This window comes from Ranitomeya imitator, chromosome 3, assembly GCF_032444005.1.
Source record: "Ranitomeya imitator isolate aRanImi1 chromosome 3, aRanImi1.pri, whole genome shotgun sequence".
Taxonomy (NCBI): Eukaryota; Metazoa; Chordata; class Amphibia; order Anura; family Dendrobatidae; genus Ranitomeya; species Ranitomeya imitator.
Window position 1 is genome coordinate 825463405 of NC_091284.1, and position 27030 is coordinate 825490434.

At 43.7% G+C, this 27030-nt stretch overlaps 1 protein-coding gene and 1 long non-coding RNA gene across 2 annotated transcripts in view; both read left to right on the top strand.

The window, feature by feature from the left end:
• P2RY6 (pyrimidinergic receptor P2Y6) overlaps positions 1-27030 on the top strand; it is a 171595-nt gene that overhangs the window by 11490 nt on the left and 133075 nt on the right. The gene's annotated exons all lie outside the window — the stretch shown is intronic.
• LOC138672372 (uncharacterized) overlaps positions 26684-27030 on the top strand; it is a 43323-nt gene continuing 42976 nt past the window's right edge. The window contains exon 1 of the long non-coding RNA XR_011319728.1: positions 26684-26957. This is a non-coding gene — a long non-coding RNA (uncharacterized lncRNA). The remainder of the gene's footprint in view (positions 26958-27030) is intronic.

Here is a 27030-nt window from a genome sequence, read left to right on the forward strand (position 1 = left end):
GTATTTCTTGATATGCACTAATACATCTGGGCATGTGCAATAAGTTTTCTACTATCGGTTATCATTGTGATAATATGTTTATGAGTGTATGTTCTGTTGTTTGACTTTTTTTTTCTATTTTCTTACACCTAAGGGCCTATCAGGGCGATTTAGGGATAGCCTACGTTGAGCGGGGGCGCCATTGCGCAGGATATATAGGGTGCCAACCTCCGCAGCAAGGTAGGGGATAGGTAGTCGGTATCCTAGGGATTGAGAGCACCCTGTATCTTTGTCTTATATCTTTGTGTCAAACAACTGGTACTGGTTTTAGGTTGTATGTGGTATGTGTTTTTATTATAAGGAGTATTATTAAATGTTAAGTTTTATTGGGTACATTATTCTATTCTTATATGGTGTTCCTTTGCTGTGAATCCTTCCTTGCCTCCAAACGTAGCATCAATCTCCCCGAGAGGAAAGCAATACCACTGCGATGACCAGGACCCTGGGGCGCCACACTATAGGAAAGCAGATGAAAGCACACTGGTAAAGACTATATTATTGGAAACTTATTACATTTTTTTTTTCCAAAATTAACTAATTTTTTAGTTCTGGTAGCGTTTCCATCAGTGGTCCTTATAGTGGTACATACTGTATAGCAGTCTAATAATTGGATTCAGAAATAAGTGAACTGATAATTCCACTTTTTGCAGGTAGCTTGAAGGATTTGCTGTACAGACTGGAATTGAATAAGCAGAGTCATCTCAATAGATTATTAAGATTGCTTGCAAAGGTTCTTCATTTTTATTATAGATACATTATATACACAATGTATATAATATGCTTATACAGTATATTACATTTTATACACTATAGATTTTGGAAGAACACCATTCTGGCCGCCAGGGTCCAATCATTATCACCGGTAGACGTCTGTATACTGACATCTATTATTCACTTTAGATATTTGTTGTCTGGGAAAGTGCACAAAGGGATTGTCCCCCATCTTGCTAATTTCCATGTTCCTAGAGTTGCCCTTAAATGTAACATAATCTACAAGATGGGTATTTCCTAGTTCAACCTGAGAATTTTAAGTATTAAGCTGAAGAAGATCTTCTGAAGTTTGCTCTCTGCTTCGAAATACGTATAGCGAGTGCCAATTACCAAGTGGAAAGAATAGTTCTGTACACCTGAATAGATCAATATGGAAGTAAATAAATGCACAGAATCAATCACTGCGGTCACGAAGCATCAAAGTTTAATGAGGCATTACGTGAAATAACGCGAGGTCCCCACTGCTTCCTGCCATGGCATAAGCATCAGAGTGGTGAGATCAGCACATAATATATTAGGATCCCTCTTCTGTCTCTAATTGCAGTAATGTTTTTCTCCTTGAGTCTATCCAATATAACTTCTTAAAGTTGGCGATGAGACAAATCCCTACAGTAAAATACATTTATAAAAAGACGTGTATTACAACAACTTGGAAAAATGTATTGCTTTCTCAATGCCTGATCGGATTCGGGGCAAGATTTTTACTTTGTACACTATTATTTTTGGAAAGCTAAAAGTGGGTAAGATGTATTCCGTCACATATCTGTCTTGGCTCAAGGCACTACATCCTCCTCCTCATTCAACAGTCACTCTTTGCTAAGCCAATGTGTTCCTGTCACCCAAGGGCCATATACGCCAGCTCAGGCAGAGTCTGACAGCCTGAGTATTCAGGTAAAGGAATGTGTGGCACCCCAGGGTCCTTGTCATCACAGTAGCATTGCTTTCCTCACGGGGAGAGTGATGTTACACGTGAAGGCAAAAAGGGATAACTGTAACCAGGTACCACATACATGCAACACATTCACACTCATGGCCTCCAGGGGAGCTTTTGATCCTACTTGTTAGGTGACTCCCCATATATAAGGTAGTTTTGGAGGCAAAGTTAGAGAGTTCCTGCCAGAGACACAGAGGGAAAGGAGAGGACAGTCTTGCCAGGAATCAGACTGGATCAGTCTGAGGCAGAGGAAGGTTTTACGGAGCTGTGCCGCCGCAGTACAGCAGCTCCTGGAAAGAGACATTGAGAAAGCCGAATACATTGCAGAGAGCGTGCAGAAGAGCAAAGCACAGGAGAGAATACCAGGGGGAGACCAGCCCCGAGCAGGCTGCCTCCTTCTGAGGCGCAGAGACCGGTAGCCGGACCACCGAGGTTGTAAGGACCTCTATGCCTTAAATCAGAGACCAGCAGGACAGCTGAACTCTATGTTACCTGTCCGACCTAACACCCAGGAGGCACGGTGGCACTCCTCAGAGGCCGGGGCATTCTAGAGTCCCTATAAACAGCCTCAAGCCACCAGTCATACGAGTTATGTCCTATCCTACCCGGGGGACAGAGAGAGAGATAACATCTGTGAGGACCTTATGTGGAGCTTCCATAAGGAACTACAACACCATGGCGCTAGAGGAAGGCTTTGATTTCCACCTGGGTAAGGGTCTCTTAACTTGCCTTCAAGCCAGCCTGACCCTGCCTGCCCTGTGATCTGGTGCTCTGGACTGCGGATGCTGAAGTCTTCAGTAAACCAAGGTAAAGAGACTGCAAACATGTGTCCTCATTCTTTACTGCACTCCTCACCATCTTCCATCTACACACCGGGAACCCTGGGGATACACTGCACCTGTGGGAAGTTATACCATCTAGCTGCCATAACATCACCCCAGAGGACCCCTAAAAGCAGCGTCGGTCCCCATTGACCTAACACCACAGGTGGCGTCACGAACATAAACTTTAGTCCCTTTAAAGACCTTTTCCTTTTAATGTTGGTGCCCAGGGCCACGGACCGGGTCGCCACCATGACATCCCCCTGTGAACCGCAGGACCCGGTACCGAGTACCCCACAGTCCTGTGGGCACGTCAACTTTGGCGTCACAAACAGGATGGACTTACCCAGCAAATCGAGTAATGTGCACCTAAAAGACTGTGCCAGAACCATGCCATATTGAGAGACTGTTTACTGTGAAAGACCACCAAAATTGCCACCAAAATCACCGCCATTGCAGCACCATGTGGCCTGCAGGAGGAGTGGGGCGTGGTGTCGTGGGCGGAGCATGGAAAAACGGCACGAAAGTAGTAGCCGCCGCTCACAGATATTACAATGTCCGTAAGATATGCCCATCAACCAAAGAGATCCGCCTCCTGTTCTGGGATGGAGGGGGAAGGAGAAGAGACCACCCAGAACAGGAAGACACCGAAGCAGACCTGGTTGGCAAGATGGCGAGCGGAGGTCACCCGGAGGAGGGGGAGGAAGCCTGCAGCTACTTTGACCAATTAGAGAAGGAAAAGGCCCTGTCGTCACCAATGGACCCGGAGGTCCTCGGCGCAGAGGTGGAGGAGCTATGCTGTCAGCTCTGGCGCTCGTGGTACCGTGCAGCCGCAAACATCAGCGAGCAGCAGCGCAGCCTAAGCCTGCAGCAGAAGGGACTGGCACCGGAGACGCCGCGGCAGCAGGTAGGACCACTGACCCTGCCCCGGTAGCCGTAGAAACCCTCTTGGTGTCCATAAACTCCCCGCCACTGCCACCACCCAACCGGGTGTGTAGCCGCCTAGAGTGGGAGCGACCCTGGGAGATCTTGCAGACCCCTGACGCCCCGCTGAAGCCGAAAAAGAAGACCCTAGACAGTCAGGGAGAGTGGGTAACCTTCCGATGGAAGCATACCAGCACCGACCTGATCGGGTTCCCCGGGGAGGCCCAAGCGGAAGAGGAGCAGGTGGAGGTCATAAGCAAGGAGGAGTATCGTCGGCAGCAGACGCTCAAACGGGAGCAGGAAGAAAGGGAGCAGGAGCTCCGACGCCAAGCTGCCAAGGAGAAAGACCTGCAGGCTAAAGTCCGGGCCAGCAAGGGAAGCTATGAGGACAGGGGCCTGCAGAGACAAGGTACCGTGGCGACATTCCACCTTAAAGCTGGGTGGGCGTTTATTAATGAACCTGACTTGTACCTGGAGGTATTTGTTACCAGACGGGATGTGAAGGCTCATCTAATAGAGGGACACCCGGACAGGGACCTCTACCCCAGTGACCGTATCACCTATACTAGACACTGGGGAGACAAAGGGTGGTACGCCCTACATGTACACAGATGTGTACCGAAAGTTCTGGAATCTCCCGCTCACGACCTTGAGCCATCACCACTAGTGGCTCCACGATGCCCGCCAATGCCCTCACATGGCCAGGTGATTTCCACATCCACTCCCCACAGAGCACCTGTCATCCTGTGCTCCAGATGTACCAGAACAGTTATTGAGCGAAAATCCGTGGGCACTCAGACTCCCATCCGGAGCGTGGATGCGTTCTATGTGGTACCCGGTAGCCGCTCACCTCCGCTGGGGCTACTATGGACAATGCCACAACTAAAGTAAACATTAAAAATAACTGTAAACAGTTAACCCCTTGTTGCAAGTTTCTAAAAATAACTGTTAAACAAAGTTCATCAAACCTGACCAGGGTTTCTACTTAAAGGGGTCCCATGTTTAAAGGGATCCTATGTTTACAAAAGTTAAATTTTTGCTTAAAGACACTCGAGTCATGGACAGTGAATGGCTCACAAACTCTGCATTGTAAATAGTTTGCACCTTCTTAAAGGGGCTTCCTACTGGTTTTACAAAGAAGTTTTAAAAAGAGTGCTTCTAATGTTACTGCGAAAGTTGCTTTGTTTTACAGAGACCTGAAGAAAAACTCGTCTGGCGCGGCAGGATTCCAGGTCTGGATACACGCCTTGTAGCCCACCCAAGACCAACGCAGGGGGTTAATGACGGGTCCTTCGCATCGTTGCTGCTGTTCTAAAGTTAATGATTGACTAGAGTATTAATTGCACTACCTCTGTATTGAAAGACTTATTGCACTTTGCTAGTTAGAATGGTATGTTGCACGTTAGAAAGTTAATATATTAAAGAGTTAATATAGTGAATAAAAATAAAATTGAGATTTGAACTAGTATAGCATTGTATACAGATAGTTATGAAGATATCTCGTGATACACTTTGAAATAAAATAGTGAGCCCGTGGGGTTGGTTGAAAGTTTTGCACTTGAATAAAGAAAGCGTTTGTTTTGCACTTTGAAGCCTTAAGATAGTATACCCATAGCGGGTCATAGCATTTCCTAGTTAGTTAGTTATTATACTGTTTTCTATTCTCAAAAGTATGCATACAATGTAAATGGTTATTGTAACGTTCAAGTGTTCTCACCTCCCATAAAGGGAAGCTCTAGTTTACATAATATTAACTTGTTTCATAAGTTTATAGCATTCCAAAAATTGTTGACTTTTTGCTAATCTGTATTATTGTTCTTCTTTTCCCAGTCCAGGAGTACTGGATTTAACGGCGGGGGGAAGGTGGTGCCCCAGGGTCCTGGTCATCACAGTAGCATTGCTTTCCTCACGGGGAGAGTGATGTTACGCTTGAAGGCAAGAAGGGATAACTATAACCAGGTACCACATACATGCAACACATTCACACTCATGGCCACCAGGGGGAGCTTTTGATCCTACTTGCTAGGTGACTCTCCATATATAACCCCGAAACAGCTGTCTGTGGATGGATACCATGCTTGGCATAGGTGGTTTTCCTTTATTGGATGTTTTCCTTTATTGGATGCTGCCCTTCCCTTGGTTGTTCCTTCCCGGGGAAAGGCCTGGCTATTCACTGCCTGCGTTGAGAAACACGTGATGGTGTCTCCGCAGCTCCGCTACATGCATTTGCATATTTGGGGGCAGTGTTCTGGATCACTGCGTTGAGAAACACGTGATGGTGTCTCCACGGTGTTGGATGTTTTGGTCTCCATGAGGTCAATCATCCGTGCCTTTATATCACCATATATAAGGTAGTTTTGGAGGGAAAGTTAGAGAGTTCCTGCCAGAGACACAGAGGGAAATGAGAGGACAGTCTTGCCAGGAAACAGACTGGATCAGTCTGAGGCAGAGGAAGGTTTTACAGAGCTGTGCCGCCGCAGTACAGCAGCTCCTGGAAAGAGACATTGAGAAAGCCGAATACATTACAGAGAGCATGCAGGAGAGCAAAGCACAGGAGAGAATACCAGGGGGAGACCAGCCCCGAGTAGGCTGCCTCCTTCTGAGGCGCAGAGACCGGTAGCTGGACCACCGAGGTTGTAAGGAGCTCTATGACTTAAATCAGAGAACGGCAGGACAGCTGAACTCTACGTTACCTGTCCAACCTAACACCCAGGATGCACAGTGGAACCCCTCAGAGGCCGGGGCGTGCTAGAGTTCCTATAAACAACCTCAAGCCACCAGTCATACGGGTTATGTCGTATCCTACCGGGGGACAGAGAGAGAGATAACATCTGTGAGGACCTTATCTGGAGCTTTAAGCCGTAAGGAACTGCAACACCATGGCGCTAGAGGAAGGCTTTTGATTTCCACCTGGGTAAGGGGACTCCTAACTTGCTTTCAAGCCGGCCTGACCCTGCCTGCCCTGTGATCTGGTGCTCTGGACTGCGGATGCTGAAGTCTTCAGTAAACCAAGGTAAAGAGACTGCAAACCTGTGTCCTCATTCTTTACTGCACCATTCATCATCCACCATCTACACACCGGGAGCCCTGGGGATACACTTCACCTGTGGGAAGTTATACCATCTAGCTGCCATAACATCACCCCAGAGGACCCCTTAAAGCAGCGTCGGTCCCCATTGACCAAACACCACACGTGGTGTCACGAACATAAACTTTAGTCCATTTAAAGACCTTTCCCTTTAACATTGATGCCCAGGGCCACGGACCGGGTCGCCACCGTGACATCCCCCTGTGAACCGCAGGACCGAGTACCCCACGGCCCTGTGGGCATGTCAGATGAGTGGACTCATGGAAGTTCTGATCGGGTACCAGAACTGTACCCGAACTTAAGCCAGAACCCAAACCCCATTGAAATCAATGGTGACTCTGACTTTTTAGCTGAAAAATTAATTTCTCTGGAAATCTGAACATTGCAATGGACTTCCGGGAAAGTCCATGTTCAGCATATGAATGCTGAACCTTTAAGTTTGGGTTCGCTCATCTCTATTCAGGTATTCAAAGGCATTGCTACTATTGTCGAAAATTTTCTCAGTTTTACTGTTCTCCTATGCCAGCCCTGCAAAATGAGTCTGTGCTCAAAAACTCTTCTCTGCTACATCATTGAATCAACTCTGCTGTTCTGCTGTTACAGCACTGCAAAATTATACTCTGCTGCATACTCAGCTCTGCTACATCACTCAGGCAAATCTGCTATATTGCTTCACCAGGTCAGCAATATTTGATGCTGTCAACTCCGCACTGCTATATCATATATACACTTTGTTATATTTCTGCAATGGCTATCCTTGTGCAATTCGGCTCTGCTACACTGGTTCCTCATCGCTGAGTCCACTCAGTTTCCGTATGGATTACACTTCTGCTTTGTCAGTTTCCATGGCTCCAGTTCTGCTCCTGCAGCTGCTGTTCTGCCACATCTGCTTCCGTTGTTCCAACTTGATCTCCCTGCTGCATAGGCATCATCTGTCCATGCTATATAGCAGCTGCTCGTCTGGACCTACCGTTTCAACGATGCACCTCAACAAATGACACATAACATTCATTACCGATCTCATGGAAACTCCATAAATGCCTAAGAGATGCGGGTTCAGTGACCTCCATTTCCTTAGTCCCACTAATTGCAAGGTCACCATGCTTGTTGTGTGTAACCCTCTCCTTTAAAAGTTTTGAGGGTATTTCAGAAAAAGCCAAACAAATAGCACTTGGATCTTTTCTTGCTACCTGTCTGGCATGTTCATCCTTGGTAAGTTGAGTTCCATGGTTACACGGGCCCTTGGCTGACACAGCCCTAGTGGGTCCCCTCTTCACATTTGATTTTTCCGCCTCGTCTTCCTCATTTTCCAGTCAATGTGGCATCGTGGCTTGTTTCGTTTTATTTTGCAGCTTGGGTCTTTGATTTTATTTGTTCCCTTTCGGGTTCCATATGATTTTCAATAGACCACTGGCTGTCATGAAAACTCAATTAAGGGGTTAAACTGCAGCAGTAATACTGATCGCAGCAGTTAGGCTCGGCTGCCGGCTATATAACTCCTGAGCTCAATCCATACATGACCACAGACTCAGTGCCCCTGGCACCTGCCCCGGGCTCGTTGGGTCTTGACACCAGCTATTTAGTTTCTGATGTCTATACAAATGGAAATGTGATGCCATTTTGGGTTTACTGTAGGCAGCGCAGGCTCCAAGTTATCATGGACCCCAGGCAAAAGAGTCTCAGTGGGCCCCTTTAACACACAGCATGATTCATGATGCACAGATCTACTATATAATTGTCTAAGGGTCACTTCCGTCTGTCTCTGTCTGTCTGTCTGTCACGGATATTCATTGGTTGCGGCCTCTGTCTGTCATGGAAATCCAAGTCGCTGATTGGTTGCAGCAAAACAGCCACGACCAATCAGCGACGGGCACAGTCCGGAAGAAAATGGCAGCTCCTTACTCCCCGCAGTCAGTGGCCGGTGTCCGCATACTCCCCTCCAGTCACCGCTCACACAGGGTTAATGCCGGTGGTAACGGACCGCGTTATGCCGCGGGTAACGCACTCCGTAACCGCTGCTATTAACCCTGTGTGCCCCCAAATTTTTACTATTGATGCTGCCTATGCGGCATCAATAGTAAAAAAATGTAATGTTAAAAATAATTTAATTAAAACAAACCTGCTATTCTCCCCCTCCGTTGTCCGCCGAGCCGCTCGCGCCTGTCGCCATCTTCCGTTCCCAGCGATGCATTGCGAAATTACCCAGAAGACTTAGCGGTCTCGCGAGACTGCTAAGTCATCTGGGTAATTTCACAATGCATCTTGGGAACAGAAGATGGCGCCAGCCGCGCCTATCGCCGGAGCTTTGGTGCATCCTAGGGGGTGAGTATATAACTATTTTTTATTTTAATTATTTTTTTTAACAGGGATATGGTGCCCACACTGCTGTGTACTACGTGGGCTGTGTTAGATACCGCGTGGCTGCTATATACTACATGGGCAGTGTGATATACTCCATGGGCTGCGCTAGATATTACGTGGCCACTGTTATATACTGTGTGGGCAGTGTTATATACAACGTGACTGGACAATATACTATGTGGCTCTGTGCTGTATACTACATCGCTGGGCAATATACTACATGGCTGGGCAATATACTACGTGGCTGTGCTATATACTACGTGGCTGTGCTATATACTATGTGGCTGTGCAATATATTATGTGACTGGGCAATATACTACGTGTCTGTGCAATATATTACGTGGCTGGGCAACATACTACGTGGCTGTGCTATATACTACGTGGCTGGGCAATATACTACATGGCTGGGCAATATACTACGTGGCTGTGCTATATACTACGTGGCTGGGCAATATACTATGTGGCTGGGCAATATACTACGTGTCTGTGCTATATACTACGTGTCTGGGCAATATACTACGTGGCTGTGCTATATACTATGTGGCTGAGCAATATACTACGTGGCTGGGCAATATACTATGTGTCTGTGCTATATACTATGTGGCTGGGCAATATACTACGTGGCTGGGCAATATACTATGTGGGCTGTGCTATATGCTACGTGGCTGTGCTATATACTACATGGGATGTGTTATATACTACGTGGCTGTGCTACATACTACATGGGCTGTGTTATATACTACGTGGCTGTGCGATATATTATGTGGCTGTGCAATATACGACGTGGCTGTGCTATATATTACATGGTTGGGCTATATACTATGTGGCTGTGCAATAAATTATGTGGCAGGGCAATATACTACATGGCTGTGCTATATACTACGTGGCTGGGCAATATACTACGTGGCTGTGCTATATACTACGTGGCTGAGCAATATACTACGTGACTGGGCAATATACTACGTGGCTGGGCAATATTCTACATGGCTGAGCAATATACTACGTAGCTGGGCAATATACTACGTGGCTGGGCAATATACTACGTCGCTGGGCAATATACTACGTGGGCTGTGCTATATACTACATGGCTGTGCTATATACTACATGGGCTGTGTTATATACTACGTGGCTGTGCTATATACTACATGGGCTGTGTTATATACTACAGGGCAGGGCAATATACTACGTGGCTGTGCTATATACTACGTGGCTGTGTTATATACTATGTGGCCTGTGTTATATACTAGGTGGCCTGTGCTATATACTACGTGGCTGTGCAATATACTATGTGGGCTGTGTTATATACTACGTGGCTGTGCTATATACTATATGGGCTGTGTTATATACTACGTGGCTGTGTTATATACTACGTGGCCTGTGTTATATACTACGTGACTGGGCAATATACTACATGGCTGTGTTATATACCACATGGGCTGTGTTATATACTACGTGGGCTGTGTTATATACTACGTGGCTGTGCTATATACTACATGGGCTGTGTTATATACTACGTGGGCTGTGTTATATACTACGTCAACTGTGTTATATGCTACTTGGCTGTGCTATATTTCTCTGCTGTTTCTGTGCATCATGAATCGTGGTATGTGTTAAAGAGGGGAGCCCACTGAGACTCTTTCGCCCGGGGCCCTCAAAAACCTGGAGCAGGCCATGGCTTCACTGAGTGGTCACGCCCGGCCGCGAAAATCAGCGACAGGTGCAGTCCGCCTGCGAATTGGCGCGGAATTTGAACCACGCTTCGTTAATTGGTCGCGGCCGGCCGGCCAAATCCTGTGTATAAGTTGCATTATTCTGAAAACTTCATAAGTAAACAACATACATATTATAGAATACTTGATGCGCTAGAATTGGGCCACCATCTAGTAAGACATATAGGTATAGTACAATGCCAAAGATTTCACTTCTTACATTACATGAGTGATATCTAGTGTAAATTCTACAATACTGTAGGTCAGAAACTAGCGAATCCTCACAGCTCACAGCACACAGAGTGACTGCAGACTTATCATTTTAGATCGGACAGTATAGTCCTCCATACAGTATCATGGGCACCACATAGTCCGCCATACACTATTATGGGCACCACATAGTCCTCCTTACAGTATTATGGGCACCACATAGTCCTCCATACAGTATTATGGGCACCACATAGTCCTCCTTACAGTATTATGGGCACCACATAGTCCGCCATACACTATTATGGGCACCACATAGTCCTCCTTACTGTATTATGGGCACCACATAGTCCTCCTTACAGTATTATGGGCACCACATAGTCCTCAGGGGTCATCCTAAAAGCTAATGGGCCCCTGTCTGGTTTGTGCAGAATAATGTTTATCTGGCCTTATTCAGCATAACCATCTTTACAGCAAGACTGTCTCTGTTGTCCATAACAACCAATCAGAGCCCAGCTTTCATGTTTCCCAGAGCAGCTTCAGGAATAAAAGCTGAGCTCTGATTGGTTGTCATGGGCAACACAATCTTGGTGTTAGATAATTGGATAAATGAGGCCTAATGAGGCCTCATTTTATTACATTTTTTTTCTTGAAATCTTGCCTTCAAATGTTTTTGTCCTTTTCACATAAAGTTCCTGAGGGGACACACTAAAAACCTTTGTTACCCATTGGCAAAGAGCCCCAGTCTGCAAAATACCACAGAGGGGCCGGTGATTGCCAAGAGGCACAAACTCGTGGCCTGCATACAGAAAACGGAGGATGGTAGAGAACAGAAAACACAGAACACACATTCCATCCAGACATCAAGAAAAGAAAAGGAAAAAAAAATGTTTCTTATATCTGTATAATATTTCCCCCAAAATTCCATTAATATGGCATCTGATGATCCAAAAATTCTAATAATCCGCCATTTGTTTCCACAACAGAAGTGTAAAACAATCTGAATGACAGAACAGAGGGGCCGATGATGAGATTCACATAGCTCTCACATAGACTCACTCTCATAAAGCAATAGTGCCATATTGTGTGGTAATATTGCATTCTCTATCCATAATAAATGATATATACTTTTCTATGGCCATTTAATGATCCCGAAAACCTGATAAATCAGCTCCTATCAGCTCTGGCTAATGCTGAATGAATGGATTTTACTGTAATAATTATCTCAATAGAGCAGGTGCAGGTAAACAACTTCTGGCGCCGCTTATCTCCACCTGATAAAAAGAGATTGGAAAGGAAAAATCTTTACAATTCAAAACATCAGCCCTGGTGTGCAGAAGGAGCCAGGCGGCCTAGTGGGTGGAAGCTTTTTATAAGGCCGGCGTCACACTTGCGAGTTTTACGGACGTAAGAGCGCAGAAACTACGTCCGTAAAACTTGCAAAACATACGGCACAATTATTCTCTATGCCCCTGCTCCTATCTGCCGTATTAAACTGATCAGTATTATACGGCTTTCTACGGCTGTAGAAAATCGCAGCATGCTGCGTTTGTCACCGTATTGCGCAAATAAAACGTCAATGAAAGTCTATGGAAGCCCCAAAAATACGGATTACACACGGACCAGCAGTGTGACTTGCAAGAAATACGCAGCGGTGTTAGCGAGAAAAGCCGGCAATTCAGTGCGGTGTACAGTAAAATCACACTGACAGCTTAGAATAGAATAGGTAGAATAAATGTGTACACATAGAATAGGTATATATATATATATATATATATGTCAGTGAGACACATATATGTATATTATGTATATATATTAATATTTCATCCAGCGCGATATAGCAGAAAGCCGGTAATTCAATTACCGGCTTTTGCTTTCTTCTTCCTAAACCCGACATGATATGACACATGGTTACATACAGTAAACCATCTCATATACCCATTTTTTTTTTTGCATATTCCGCACTACTAATGTTAGTAGTGTCTATGCAAAATTTGCCCGTTCTAGCTAGTAAATTAAAGGGACACGGGAATGGGAAGAGAGTGGCCAAGTGCCAGAATAGGCGCATCTTCCAGATGTGCCTTTTCTGGGGTGGCTGGGGGCAGATTTTTTTTTTAGCCGGGGGGCAATAACCGTGGACCCTCTCCAGGCTATTAATATCTGCCCTCAGTCACTGGCTTTACTACTCTGGCGGAGAAAATTGCGCGGGAGCCCACGCCAATTTTTTCCGCCATTTAACCCTTTAATTTAATAGCTAGAACGCCCAAATTTTGCACATACACACTACTAACATTAGTAGTGTGGAATATGCAAAAAAAATGGTGATATGAGATGGTTTACTGTATGTAAACCATGTCTCATATCATGTCGGGTTTAGGAAGGAGAAAGCAAAAGCCGGTAATTGAATTACCGGCCTTCTGCTATATCGCGCTGGATGAAATATTAATATATATACATATATGTGTCTCACTGACATATATATATATATATATATATATATAGACAGTATATATGTTTTTTTTTTTTATTTTAACACATGGATCCCTTGTATAGCCGTATGTCGGTTTTGCAAGCCTGCGATAAAAACACGCAGTACGGATGCCATACGGATTACATACGGAGGATGCCATGCGCAAAAAACGCTGACACACCCTGCCTACGGAGGAGCTACGGAACACTATTTTGGGGACTTTTCAGCATATTACGGCCGTAAAAAATGGACCGTATTTTCATACGCTGAGTGTGAAGCCGGCCTAAGCCTGTATATTTCACATTCTCCATGTTCAATGTTTGTTATTTTACTTATTCTTTTCAGGAGGGATTAACCTTCTCCTTGCATTTTAATGAATTATTTTTTTCCATTGGCCATAGAGCATTAGAAGTCCTGGTGGTCTAGTGTCATCATCTCTCCATATGTATGACAGACCCATCGATTGGAGCTTTGCAAACTGTTCCTTTTCTTCTGGTAGCTTATAGGAATAATAGACGGTCCTAGTGTTTGCTATTTCAATAATTCAATCATTAATAATATTTCTCAATAATGTACTATTATTATTATTAATTTATATAGCACCATTAATTCCATGGTGCTGTACATGAGAAGGGGTTTACATACAGAGATATACATTCATGGCCAAAAGTATTGACACTCCTGCAGTTCTGTCAGATAATACTCAGTTTCTTCCTGAAAATGATTGCAAACACAAATTATTTGGTATTATCTTCATTTAATTTGTCTTAAAAGAAAAAAACACAAAAGAGAATGAAGCAAAAAGCAAAACATTGATCATTTCACACAAAACTCCAAAAATGGGCCAGACAAAAGTATTGGCACCCTCAGCCTATAGGTACCGTCACACATAACGATTTCTTTAACGATATCGTTGCTTTTTATGACGTAGCAATGATATCGTTAACTAAATCGTTATGTGTGACAGCAACCAACGATCAGGCCCCTGCTGGGAGATCGTTGGTCACTGGGAATGATCAGGACCTTTTTTTTGGTCGCTGATCACCCGCTGTCATCGCTGGAACGGCGTGTGTGACGCCGATCCAGCAATGTGTTCACTGGTAACCAGGGAATATCGGGTTACTAAGCGCAGACACCGGAATGTGAGTATGTACTGTTTGTTTTTTTTACATTTACAATGGTAACCAGGGTAAATATCGGGTTACTAAGCACGGCCCTGCGCTTAGTAACCCGATGTTTACCCTGGTTACCCGGGGACTTCGGCATCGTTGGTCGCTGGAGAGCTGTCTGTGTGACAGCTCTCCAGCGACCACACAACGACTTACCAACGATCACGGCCAGGTCGTATCGCTGGTCGTGATCGTTGGTAAATCGCTAAGTGTAACGGTACCTTAATACTTGGTTGCACAACCTTTAGCCAAAATAACTGCAACCAACCGCTTCCGGTAACCATCAATGACTTTCTTACAATGCTCTGCTGGAATTTTAGACCATTCTTCTTTGGCAAACTGCTCCAGGTCCCTGATATTTGAAGGGTGCCTTCTCCAAACTGCCATTTTTAGATCTCTCCACAGGTGATCTATGGGATTCAGGTCTGGACTCATTGCTGGCCACCTTAGAAGTCTCCAGTGCTTTCTCTCAAACCATTTTCTAGTGCTTTTTGAAGTGTGTTTTGGGTCATTGTCCTGCTGGAAGACCCATGACCTCTGAGGGAGACCCAGCTTTCTCAGACTGGACCCTACATTATGCTGCAAAATTTGTTGGTAGTCTTCAGACTTCATAATGCCATGCACACGGTCAAGCAGTCCAGTGCCAGAGGCAGCAAAGCAACCCCAAAACATCAGGGAACCTCCACCATGTTTGACTGTAGGGACCGTGTTCTTTTCTTTGAATGCCTCTTTTTTTCTCCTGTAAACTCTATGTTGATGCCTTTGCCCAAAAAGCTCTACTTTTGTCTCATCTGACCAGAGAACATTCTTCCGAAACGTTTTAGGCTTTTCAGGTAAGTTTTGGCAAAATACAGCCTAGCTTTTTTATGTCTCGGGGTAAGAAGTGGAGTCTTCCTGGCTCTCCTACCATACAGTCCCTTTTCATTCAGACGCCGACGGATAGTACAGGTTGACACTGTTGTACCCTCGGACAAGCTTGAACTTGTTTGGATGTTAGTCAAGGTTTTTTATCCAACATCCGCACAATCTTGCGTTGAAATCTCTTGTCAATTTTTCTTTTCCATCCACATCTAGGGAGGTTAGCCACAGTGCCATGGGCTTTAAACTTCTTGATGACACTGCGCACGGTAGACACAGGAACATTCAGGTCTTTGGAGATGGACTTGTAGCCTTGAGATTGCTCATGCTTCCTCACAATTTGGTTTCTCAAGTCCTCAGACAGTTCCTTGGTCTTCTTTCTTTTCTCCATGCTCAATGTGGTACACACAAGGACACAGGACAGAGGTTGAGTCCACATCAACTGGCTGCAAGTGTGATTTAGTAATTGCCAACACCTGTTAGGTGCCACAGGTAAGTTACAGGTGCTGTTAATTACACAAATTACAGAAGCATCACATGATATTTCGAACAGTGCCAATACTTTTGTTCACCCCCTTTTTTATGTTTGGTGTGGAATTATATCCAATTTGGCTTTAGGACAATTCTTTTTGTGTTTTTTCATTTAAGACAAATTAAATGAAGATAATAATAACAAATAATTTGCGTTTGCAATCATTTTCAGGAAGAAAATGAGTATTATCTGACAGAATTGCAGGGGTGTCAATACTTTTGGCCATGACTGTAGATATTGTTCACAGTAAACAAATTTACAATGACAGACCAGTACAGAGGGGAGAGGACTCTGCCCTTGCGGACTTACATTCTATGGGATAATGGAGAAGAGACAGAAGATCGGGGGTGCAGCAGCTCTGGTGGTGGTGAGGCGACAGCTCTGGTGGTGGTGAGGCGGCAGCTCTGGTGGTTGGTGAGGCGACAGCTCTGGTGGTTGGTGAGGCGGCAGCTCGGGTGGTGGTGAGGCGACAGCTTGGGTGGTGGTGAGGCAACAGCTCGGGTGGTGGTGAAGCGGCGGAATGGTTATTGCAGGCTGTAGACTTTCCTGAAGAGATGGGTTTTCAGGTTTCGTCTGAAGGATCCAAGGGTGTTGGATAATCGGACGTGTTGAGGCGTGGAATTCCAGATGATGGGGGATATTCGGGAAAAATCTTGGAGGCGGTTGTGTGGGGAACTAATAAGTGTGGAAGAGAGTAGGAGGTCTTGGGAGGATCGAAGATTACATGAGGGAAGATATTGGGAGATTAGTTCAGAGATATAGGGAGGGGACAGGTTGTGGATGGCTTTGTAGATCAGTGTTAGTAGTTTGAACTGGATTCGTTGGGGAATTGGGAGCCAGTGGAGGGATTTGCAGAGGGGAGAAGCAGGGGAGTAGCGAGGAGAGAGGTGGATTAGGCAGGCAGCAGAGTTGAGGACAGACTGGAGTGGTGCAAGAGAGTTAGTATGTTGGGGATTATCCATATTCTTGTCCTGAAAGGCCCCACAGGATTAAGCCAAATTCAGGCATCCATGAAGCATTGTTCCAGTACGAACCATGATCTGATATCCCATTGAGGATCTTTAGTTTGGGTCAGGAGACCCACAGCCATTCTGTGCAATATAAACCTGCAGGAAATAAATGCGATTCCGCCTTTATTTTGGGGGTTTTGCTTTTACAGTATCACTTCATTAATATTTATAAAGAGAGATTGGAATCTACGATTGTTGGATGACTTATACCACACAATTGCAGTACATAGGGCACATCACTGCATCTTATGAAGGAATACATATCAGAACCACAATCTATACATTAATAAATTTCCAAAACCACCATCAGTACATGAATACGTCACCAGAACTACCTTAAGTACATGAATACATCACCAAAACAACCATCAGTTCATGAATACGGCACCAAAACCACCATGAGTACAAGAATATATCAACAGAACCACCATCAGTATATGAATACATCACCAGAACCAGAACCAGCATCAGTATATTATTACCAATTTTGATGTCCCTGGTGGTCTAGTGGACTACAATTGCTTACTTTAGGTATTGCTTTTCACTTATTCACCCCCTTCTCTTGCCTTATATTTCTTTCTTCGGTTTCACTTCTGTATTTGACTTCTGACTCTACTACTGCTTCCCTCTCTGGATTGGTCCTGAACCACGATTGACATCTGACTTCTCTCCGGTGATCTGAGAATCTAAAGAGATAGGACCTACTGCTCTGCAGAGATCCCTGGTGAAAACTTGGAAGGTTTCGTTAGACTCAGCAGCTCACTTTGGTCAGCATGAGCGCGACTTCCATCCCAACTTCCATCCTTCCAGGTAGTTCTACCCTTCCGTCTGGATTAGGTCTCATCATTCCAGTAACCGTAAAGCTGTAAAAATAAATATACTTTATAAAACTGACCCCTGTATGTCAGTGTGAATTTTTCAAAATCAAAAAGTTTCTTGCAAGATAAGTCTTTAAATTTAGGTTCCATTGTTTGTCTGAATTATTTGGAATTTTTACAGTTTATAACTACAAAGTAAAGTCGTCTCATTAAATATCCTCTTCCTCTTTTTGAAGTTGCCTCCAGCTCGTCGTCTGTTTCCTGATGATTCAAATTCAGACATCACAATTTTTTTCTTGAATTCCAAAAATTACATTTGAGTCCAGAATACCTTCTGTTTTAATCCAATTAACTCATTAAAGGTACTTTCCACTTTTTTGTGATTTTTTATTTTTTTACTTAAATGCATGTATTTGTAGCTAAGAATAATTTTTGCAATTGGGTTCCAGTATATATTTTGCATTCGCTTTGATTTTACAGGTTCTTAGTTTCCCCGCACATTAAACTTTGATATGGTTAGAAATCGACTGAGCAGAACGTAAAAATGACAAGAAAAATAGCTTTAAACACTCAAAACAAGTTCACTGATGGATTCTTAGTTAACTCATTCTGCAGCCAGCAAAGGACACTTCAATACAGAGGCTGAATAAAGAAAATGGTGGAAAAATTGTGAATGAAACCAAATTGTAAAAATGATTTTAAGCCCAAAATACATGCTTTTAAGTAAAGCAAAATGTTGACTACTCTTGTAATCAATGTAATAAAAGTATAATGATGCCTGTTGAAGTTAAACAAAAAAAAGACAATAAAATCCATAGTTTTTGGAAAATCAGGGCAAAAAGTTTGTGATACTGTTTTGAGTCTCAAAACGTTTGTCATGAAACGAATCGCGACTGCAATGTGTGAACCAAAGCTTACACTGTTAGTTGATCATTTGATCGAGTGATCTCCTCAGAACCTACAGATTCTCAGAGTGCCAGGAGACGACAGCGCACAGCCATTATAATGTACACGTTACAGGATGCTTGAAATGATCATTAAGGCTACAAGTATCGGAGCACAAAGACTTCAGCAGTGTCTGTCTGCAAGCTGTTGACTATCGGAGCTGCCAGAAACATAGTTTGGATAGGTCTTGTTTCTCGTAGAGATGTTTGGCATCAGAACTTTTTGGTAGAAGCTCAATCTGCCCTTCCCCCACAGTATTGAAATTAAATACATTACATGCACAATAATGGAGGGTTTCAGCTAAATGCCACCTTTATAATTGCCACTTATGCTTAACTATTGCAATTAAAAGAGTGAACAATTAAAAATATAAGTCCAAGAAGGTATAACCCCGGAGACTAGTGCATGTTAAAAAAAAAAAGTATTTTCAGATTCAGATGCATTGTTGTTGTCACTTTAAGCAAATAACTCCCTCTCAGTCAGTCTCCATTCAAACATGGCCGACACCATGTGAAGAGACACGGCTGCTTCCTGCCCGTTTTCTCCGCCAAATTTTGACAAAACAGTTTCAGGATCTTGCCAAATATCTTACCGGCTGTGAAACAGCAAAGTGCCCGTCTGTTTTATCTCACTCTGTTTTAGTTTTTTTTGTCCCTTTAAGTCGGACAAAAATGAGCGACATGGGGATGATGACATGATGGAAGCAACGGAAGAAGATAAGGAGGCAGTAGCACAAACAGAACCGGTGACCGTATTGAACTCAGAGATTTCACGGGGTCTATAGAGAGAATATGGCTTAGATTGTGGCGGGATCAGATCTCATCGAGCAGAGAGGAAACTTCTGATACAGATTAGTGTAACCGAAGACGAGATAACGCGTCCACATCACAGAGATTGTCACTATTCCTGGTAATGGACGGCGGTCATCCACACTAACGTATGGTTATCATAGAGTCACACTGTTATCCGGTAGTGTTGGGGTCCAGTGTTTGAATCCCACCAGCATCAGCAAGGAGCTGGAGTGGTCTCCATGTGTTGGTTTAGGTCTCCTCCATAACCTAAGCATGCAAATTATCTCTCTCGAATAACGAAAGAAACGATATGACAAGTAACACCTAGAAGAAGTAGCTAACCTATAAGTCAATGGCCCTTTAACAAACCTTTCAACATGACCATGGAAAACGCCAAGTCAGAAATGTATGTGCGTCTGGCAGAGTGCACAGTTAGGGAAAATATATCGGAGCTGATTTATTCCTCCACATGAGCCAAAAACTTTTTTTATGCTTGAACCAAATTTGTTATGTTTTTTTATCATATTTTTGGACACTAGTTGAGGCCTGTTTGGAAGTCAGCATGGAAAGGGTTTGGTCCAAGCCAAGATCCCAAGCACCAAAATTGTGCTACAATTCAAAGTAACTTAATTGACCAAATTAAAACCTCATTCACACATCTGATTTTTCCATTTATGAGAAAAATGGACCCTTCAGGGGTTGATCAAAGTGCGCTCTGGGTGTCGTCTGATTAGTCATATGCTGAGACAGAAGAAAAAACAAGGTTTCTCCAACTTCTCCACAAAAGATCAGGCTGCACTCAGATATCCATTTTTTTCACGTATCCATTGACTTGCATTGCCAATTTTGATCCAACCCTTGGATCAAAACTGAACATGTTTCCGATATTTTCCGCGGATAACTCGGACCGAGAAAAAAAAAATCAGACATGTGAATGGCCCCATAGACTATCACAGGTACAAGTGCTACCCGTGAAACACTCGAAAAGCACTCGTACAAGAATATCAGATGCCTGAATGACATAAACCTAGGATTTATTATTCTTGCTACCCAATTTTTTGACGCTATTTACAATTTTTTATTTTTATGGGGTTCTCTAAATTTATCATCTACCTCTACTTTGTGTCAGTTCAGGATTCTATTGGAAGAAGTGGGTGCAGATTGCTTGGCACAAATTCTTAATGACTTGTGAACTTTTTTAAAAGACTCCAATACCTCGATGGTGCAGATGACCAAAACTGGGACAGATTCCTAATTACTATGATAAAGTTTGATATTAAAAAGAACTTTTTTTTATTTATTTTTTTACTTTATACTGTATTTACCTGACATACCTTGATATTGTCTATTTTTCTTTTTAGCATAGTTAGGGTTTATGCACACAGCGTATTTTAGACACCGACTCCCCGGCATAATTTTTAAAGCAGAAGACTTTTTCCTGATGCCATTTTGGATGGCAATGCGCCTTTTCTTTTAACCTCTTTCTGCCATATGACGTACTATCCCGTCGAGGTGGGGTGGGCCCGTATGACCACCGACGGGATAGTATGTCATACGCGATCGGCCGCACTCACGGGGGGAGCGCGGCCGATCGCGGCCGTGTGAGGCAGCTGACATCCGGCACTATGTGCCAGGAATGGTCACGGACCGCCCACGACACATTAACCCCCGGCACACCGCGATCAAACATGATTGCGGTGTGCCGGCGGTGCAGGGAAGCATCGCGCAGGGAGGGGGCTCCCTGCGGGCTTCCCTGAGACCCCTGCAGCAACGCGATGTGATCGTGTTGCTGCGAGGGTCTCCTTACCTCCCTCCCTGCAGCAGGCCCGGATCCAATATGGCCGCGGCATCCGGGTCCTGCAGGGAGGGAGGTGGCTTACCAAGTGCCTGCTCAGAGCAGGCGCTTGGTAAGGCTGCAGTGCTCTGAGACAGATCGGTGATCTGACAGAGTGCTGTGCAAACTGTCAGATCAGCGATCTGTGATGTCCCCCCCTGGGACAAAGTAAAAAAGTAAAAAAAAATTTTTACAAATGTGTAAAAAAAAAAAAATCCTAAATAATGAAAAAAAAATATATATATTATTCCCATAAATACATTTCTTCATCTAAATGAAAAAAAAAACAATAAAAGTACACATATTTAGTATCGCCACATCCGTAACGACCCGACCTATAAAACTGGCCCACTAGTTAACCCCTTCAGTAAACACCGTAAGAAAAAAAAATCGAGGCAAAAAACAACGCTTTATTATCATACCGCCAAACAAAAAGTGGAATAACACGCGATCAAAAAAACAGATATAAATAACAATGGTACCGCTGAAAACGTCATCTTGTCCCACAAAAAACGAGCCGCCACACAGCATCATCAGCAAAAAAATAAAATAGTTATAGTCCTCAGAATAAAGCGATGCAAAAATAATTATTTTTTCTATAAAATAGTTTTTATCGTATAAAAGCGCCAAAACATAAAAAAATGATATAAATGAGGTGTCACTGTAATCGTACTGACCCGAAGAATAAAACTGCTTCATCAATTTTACCAAACGCGGAACGGTATAAACGCCTCCCCCAAAAGAAATTCATGAATAGCTGTTTTTTGGTCATTCTGCCTCACAAAAATCGGAATAAAAAGCGATCAAAAAATGTCACATGCCCAAAAATGTTACCAGTAAAAACGTAAACTCGTCCCGCAAAAAACAAGACCTCACTTGACTCTGTGGACCAAAATATGGAAAAATTATAGCTCTCAAAATGTGGTAACGCAAAAAATATTTTTTGCAATAAAAAGCGTCTTTCAGTGTGTGACGGCTGCCAATCATAAAAATCCGCTAAAAAACCCGCTAGAAAAGTAAATCAAACCCCCCTTCATCACACCCTTAGTTAGGGAAAAATTAAAAAAATGTATTTATTTCCATTTTCCCATTAGGGCTAGGGTTAGGGCTAGGGTTAGGGCTAGGGTTAGGGTTGGGGCTAGGGTTAGGGCTAGGGTTAGGGCTAGGGTTAGGACTAGGGTTGGGGCTAGGGTTAGGGCTAGGGTTAGGGCTAGGGCTAGGGTTAGGACTAGGGTTGGGACTAGGGTTGGGGCTAGGGTTAGGGCTAGGGTTAGGGCTAGGGTTAGGGTTAGGGTTAAGGCTACAGTTAGGGTTGGGGCTAAAGTTAGGGTTAGGGTTGGGGCTAAAGTTACGGTTAGGGTTTAGATTACATTTACGGTTGGGAATAGGGTTGGGATTAAGGTTAGGGGTGTGTCAGGGTTAGAGGTGTGGTTAGGGTTACTGTTGGGATTAGGGTTAAGGGTGTGTTTGGATTAGGGCTTCAGTTATAATTGGGGGGTTTCCACTGTTTAGGCACATCAGGGGTCTCCGATCTCAATTCCAGCCAATTCTGTGTTGAAAAAGTAAAACAGTGCTCCTTCCCTTCCGAGCTCTCCTGTATGCCCAAACAGGGGTTTACCCCAACATATGGGATATCAGCGTACTCAGGACAAATAGGACAACAACTTTTGGGGTCCAATTTCTCCTGTTACCCTTGGGAAAATACAAAACTGGGGGCTAAAAAATAATTTTGTGGGAAAAAAAAAGATTTTTTATTTTCACGGCTCTGCGTTATAAACTGTAGTGAAACACTTGGGGGCTCAAAGTTCTCACAACACATCTAGATAAGTTCCTTGGGGGTCTAGTTTCCAATATGGTGTCACTTGTGGGGGATTTCTACTGTTTAGGTACATTAGGGGCTCTGCAAACGCAATGTGATGCCTGCAGACCATTCCATCTAAGTCTGCATTCCATATGGCGCTCGTTCCCTTCCCAGCCCTCCCATGCGCCCAAACAGTGGTCCCCCCCCCACATTAGGGGTATCAGCGTACTCAGGACAAATTGGACAACAACTTTTATGGTTGAATTTCTCCTGTTACCCTCGGGAAAATACAAAACTGGGGGCTAAAAAAAATTGGGGGGGGGGATTTTGTTTTATTTTTACGGCTCTGTATTATAAACTTCTGTGAAGCCCTTGGTGGGTCAAAGCGCTCACCACACATATAGATAAGTTCCTTAGGGGGTTTACTTTCCAAAATGGTGTCACTTGTGGGGGATTTCTACTGTTTAGGTACATTAGGGGCTCTGCAACCGCAATGTGACACCTGCAGACCATTCGATCTAAGTCTGCATTCCAAATGGCGCTCCTTCCCTTCCGAGCCCTCCCATGCGCCCAAACAGTGGTCCCCCCACATATGGGGTATCAGCGCACTCAGGACAAATTGGACAACAAATTTTGGGGTCCAATTTCTCCTGTTACCCTCGGGAAAATACAAAACTGGGGGCTAAAATATAATTTTTGTGGGAAAAAATTTTTGTTTTATTTTTACGGCTCTGCATTATAAACTTCTGTGAAGCCCTTGGTGGGTCAAAGCGCTCACCACACATCTAGATAAGTTCCTTAGGGGGTCTACTTTCCAAAATGGTGTCACTTGTGGGGGGTTTCAATGTTTAGGCACATCAGTGGCTCTCCAAATGCAACATGGCGTCCCATCTCAATTCCTGTCAATTCTGCATTTAAAAGTCAAACGGCGCTCCTTCCCTTCCGAGCTCTCCCATGTGCCCAAACAGTGGTTTACCCCTACATGTGGGGTATCAGCGTACTCAGGACAAATTGTACAACAACTTTTGGGGTCCAATTTCTTCTCTTACCCTTGGGAAAATAAAAAATTGGGGGTGAAAAAATAATTTTTGTGAAAAAATATGATTTTTTATTTTTACGGTTCTGCATCATACTCTTCTGTGAAGCACTTGGTGGGTCAAAGTGCTCACCACACATCTAGATAAGTTCCTTAGGGGGTCTACTTTCCAAAATGGTGTCACTTGTGGGGGGTTTCAATGTTTAGGCACATCAGTGGCTCTCCAAACGCAACATGGCGTCCCATCTCAATTCCTGTCAATTTTGCATTGAAAAGTCAAACGGCGCTCCTTCCCTTCCGAGCTCTCCCATGCGCCCAAACAGTAGTTTACCCCCACATATGGGGTATCAGTGTACTCAGGACAAATTGTACAACAACTTTTGGGGTCCAATTTCTTCTCTTACCCTTGGGAAAATAAAAAATTGGGGGCGAGAAGATAATTTTTGTGTAAAAATATGATTTTTTATTTTTACGGTTCTGCATTATAAACTTCTGTGAAGCACTTGGTGGGTCAAAGTGCTCACCACACCTCTAGATAAGTTCCTTAGGGGGTCGGTCTACTTTCCAAAATGGTGTCACTTGTGGGGGGTTTCAATGTTTAGGCACATCAGGGGCTCTCCAAACGCAACATGGCGTCCCATCTCGATTCCAGTCAATTTTGCATTGAAAAGTCAAATGGCACTCCTTTGGTTCCGAGGTCTGTCATGCGCCCAAACCGTGGTTTACCCCCACATATGGGGTATCGGTGTACTCAGGACAAATTGTACAACAACTTTTGTGGTCCATTTTCTCCTGTTACCCTTGGTAAAATAAAACAAATTGGAGCTAAATTAATTTTTTTGTGAAAAAAAGTTAAATGTTCATTTTTATTTAAACATTCCAAAAATTCCTGTGAAGCACCAGAAGGGTTAATAAACTTCTTGAATATGGTTTTGAGCACCTTGAGGGGTGCAGTTTTTAGAATGGTGTCACACTTGGTTATTTTCTATCATATAGACCCCTCAAAATGACTTCAAATAGATGTGGTCCCTAAAAAAAATGGTGTTGTAAAAATGAGAAATTGCTGGTCAACTTTTAACCCTTATAACTCCCTAACAAAAAAAAATTTTGGTTCCAAAATTGTGTTGATGTGAAGTAGACATGTGGGAAATGTTACTTATTAAGTATTTTGTGCGACATATCTCTGTGATTTAATTGCATAAAAATTCAAAGTTGGAAAATTGCGAAATTTTCAAAATTTTCGCCAAATTTCCATTTTTTTCACAAATAAACGCAGGTAATATCAAAGAAATTTTTACCACTATCATGAAGTACAATATGTCACGAGAAAACAATGTCAGAATCACCGGGATCCGTTGAAGCGTTCCAGAGTTATAACCTCATAAAGGGACAGTGGTCAGAATTGTAAAAATTGGCCCGTTCATTAACGTGCAAACCACCCTCGGGGGTAAAGGGGTTAATACCTTATGTAGGATAGTGGAAATTTCCAAGCAGATGCTGGCAGGAAAACAGAACGGTCACAGCATTTAGCTGATTCATGAAATAATTAAAGAAGTTACAAAAGACAGGACATGCGTACATCGACTGGTTTTGACATTGCTGTGCATATGCTATTCTTTTTGGTGTTTTTTTAGCACCTTTTCAGGCGGATTCCAGCTGTTGTTTCCGTCACTCCCTTTACAAGTTTTTATGGTGTTTTGAAATTGCGCCAAATTCAGTATAAACCTTGTGAAATTTTGAGTAATTTGGTGCAAAGTGCGTTGAAATTGGAAAAAAATGTGTGTTCCAAAAAAACGACTTTAAAAATGCCTCTGATCATAACCGACCCTCCGAGAATAGACAGTCTAGAGATAAGCAAATTCTTGAAAAAAATTGATTCGCGGTGAATGGATTTTGCCGTATATTACAAGTATTCCAATTACCATGAAAACACGTGTAACACTCTGAAGTCTCCTAGGACTGTATTGATCATTTTTCAAGCTGTTTAATGGAAACACATCCTTAGTAATGTCAATGTGGCTGCAACACACTGTATACTATTCAAACTGCTCACAGCCGATCAATGCAATAATCCTGAACTTTTTGCTTGGTATGTTATAAATGTATATAGTGTTGTATAATAAATAAAGATGAGCGGATCAGGCACAATACAAATTCACCTGTGTGCACTGATTTTCTCAGGAAATCTGATTCACGGACAAGTTGTTCTCTGAATTTACTGTCCGTTGTTCTGTTCTGCAGTCTCTGCAGACCCCAGAACAAAATAAATGTAGTATGTAAAAAAAAAAAATCTTATACTCACCCTCTGCTCATGTCTCTGTCCCCTCACTACCCCTCATCTGGTCTTTGTGTAAGAGGGTGGTGCTGTTATAGACTATAAGAAACACGCTGTCACTTTAAGAGGCTGCATCCCCTTGTCTGGTGTGATGGTATGTTCTGCTTTTCTCCCCTGCTCTTATGTTTGTTATGAACTGTTCGGTGCTGTGTGCAGGGGTGGAGCTGAAGCAGCGTGTGGAGGGAAAGATTCAGAGAGAACTGAGAGAACTTTATGCTGTTCTGGCTGCAAGGAAGAGTTGTTGGCTGCAAGAAAGATTACACAGCTTGAGACGAACTGCGTTTGTTAAATAGACTTTCCCGGTTACAGCAAAGGGTGGCTGTTTTGTGCTAGTTTGTGAAGCCATGAAGATACTGAGAAGGGGACTTACAGTTTCCAGGAGCATCCCTAGGATCCAGAAGCAAGGAGAAGACCACGCTTTGCAGAGCTGACAGGAATCTGTGCGCACCACCGTTTTGGACTTCGGGGGCCCCCTGGGACTGGACCTGTCTCCCCAACATCACCGTGAGTTTGTTCCTGTTTGGTGCACCAGTGAGGGCCTAGTGCAGGCTTCAGTAGTTAGAGCATGGTTGCCGTG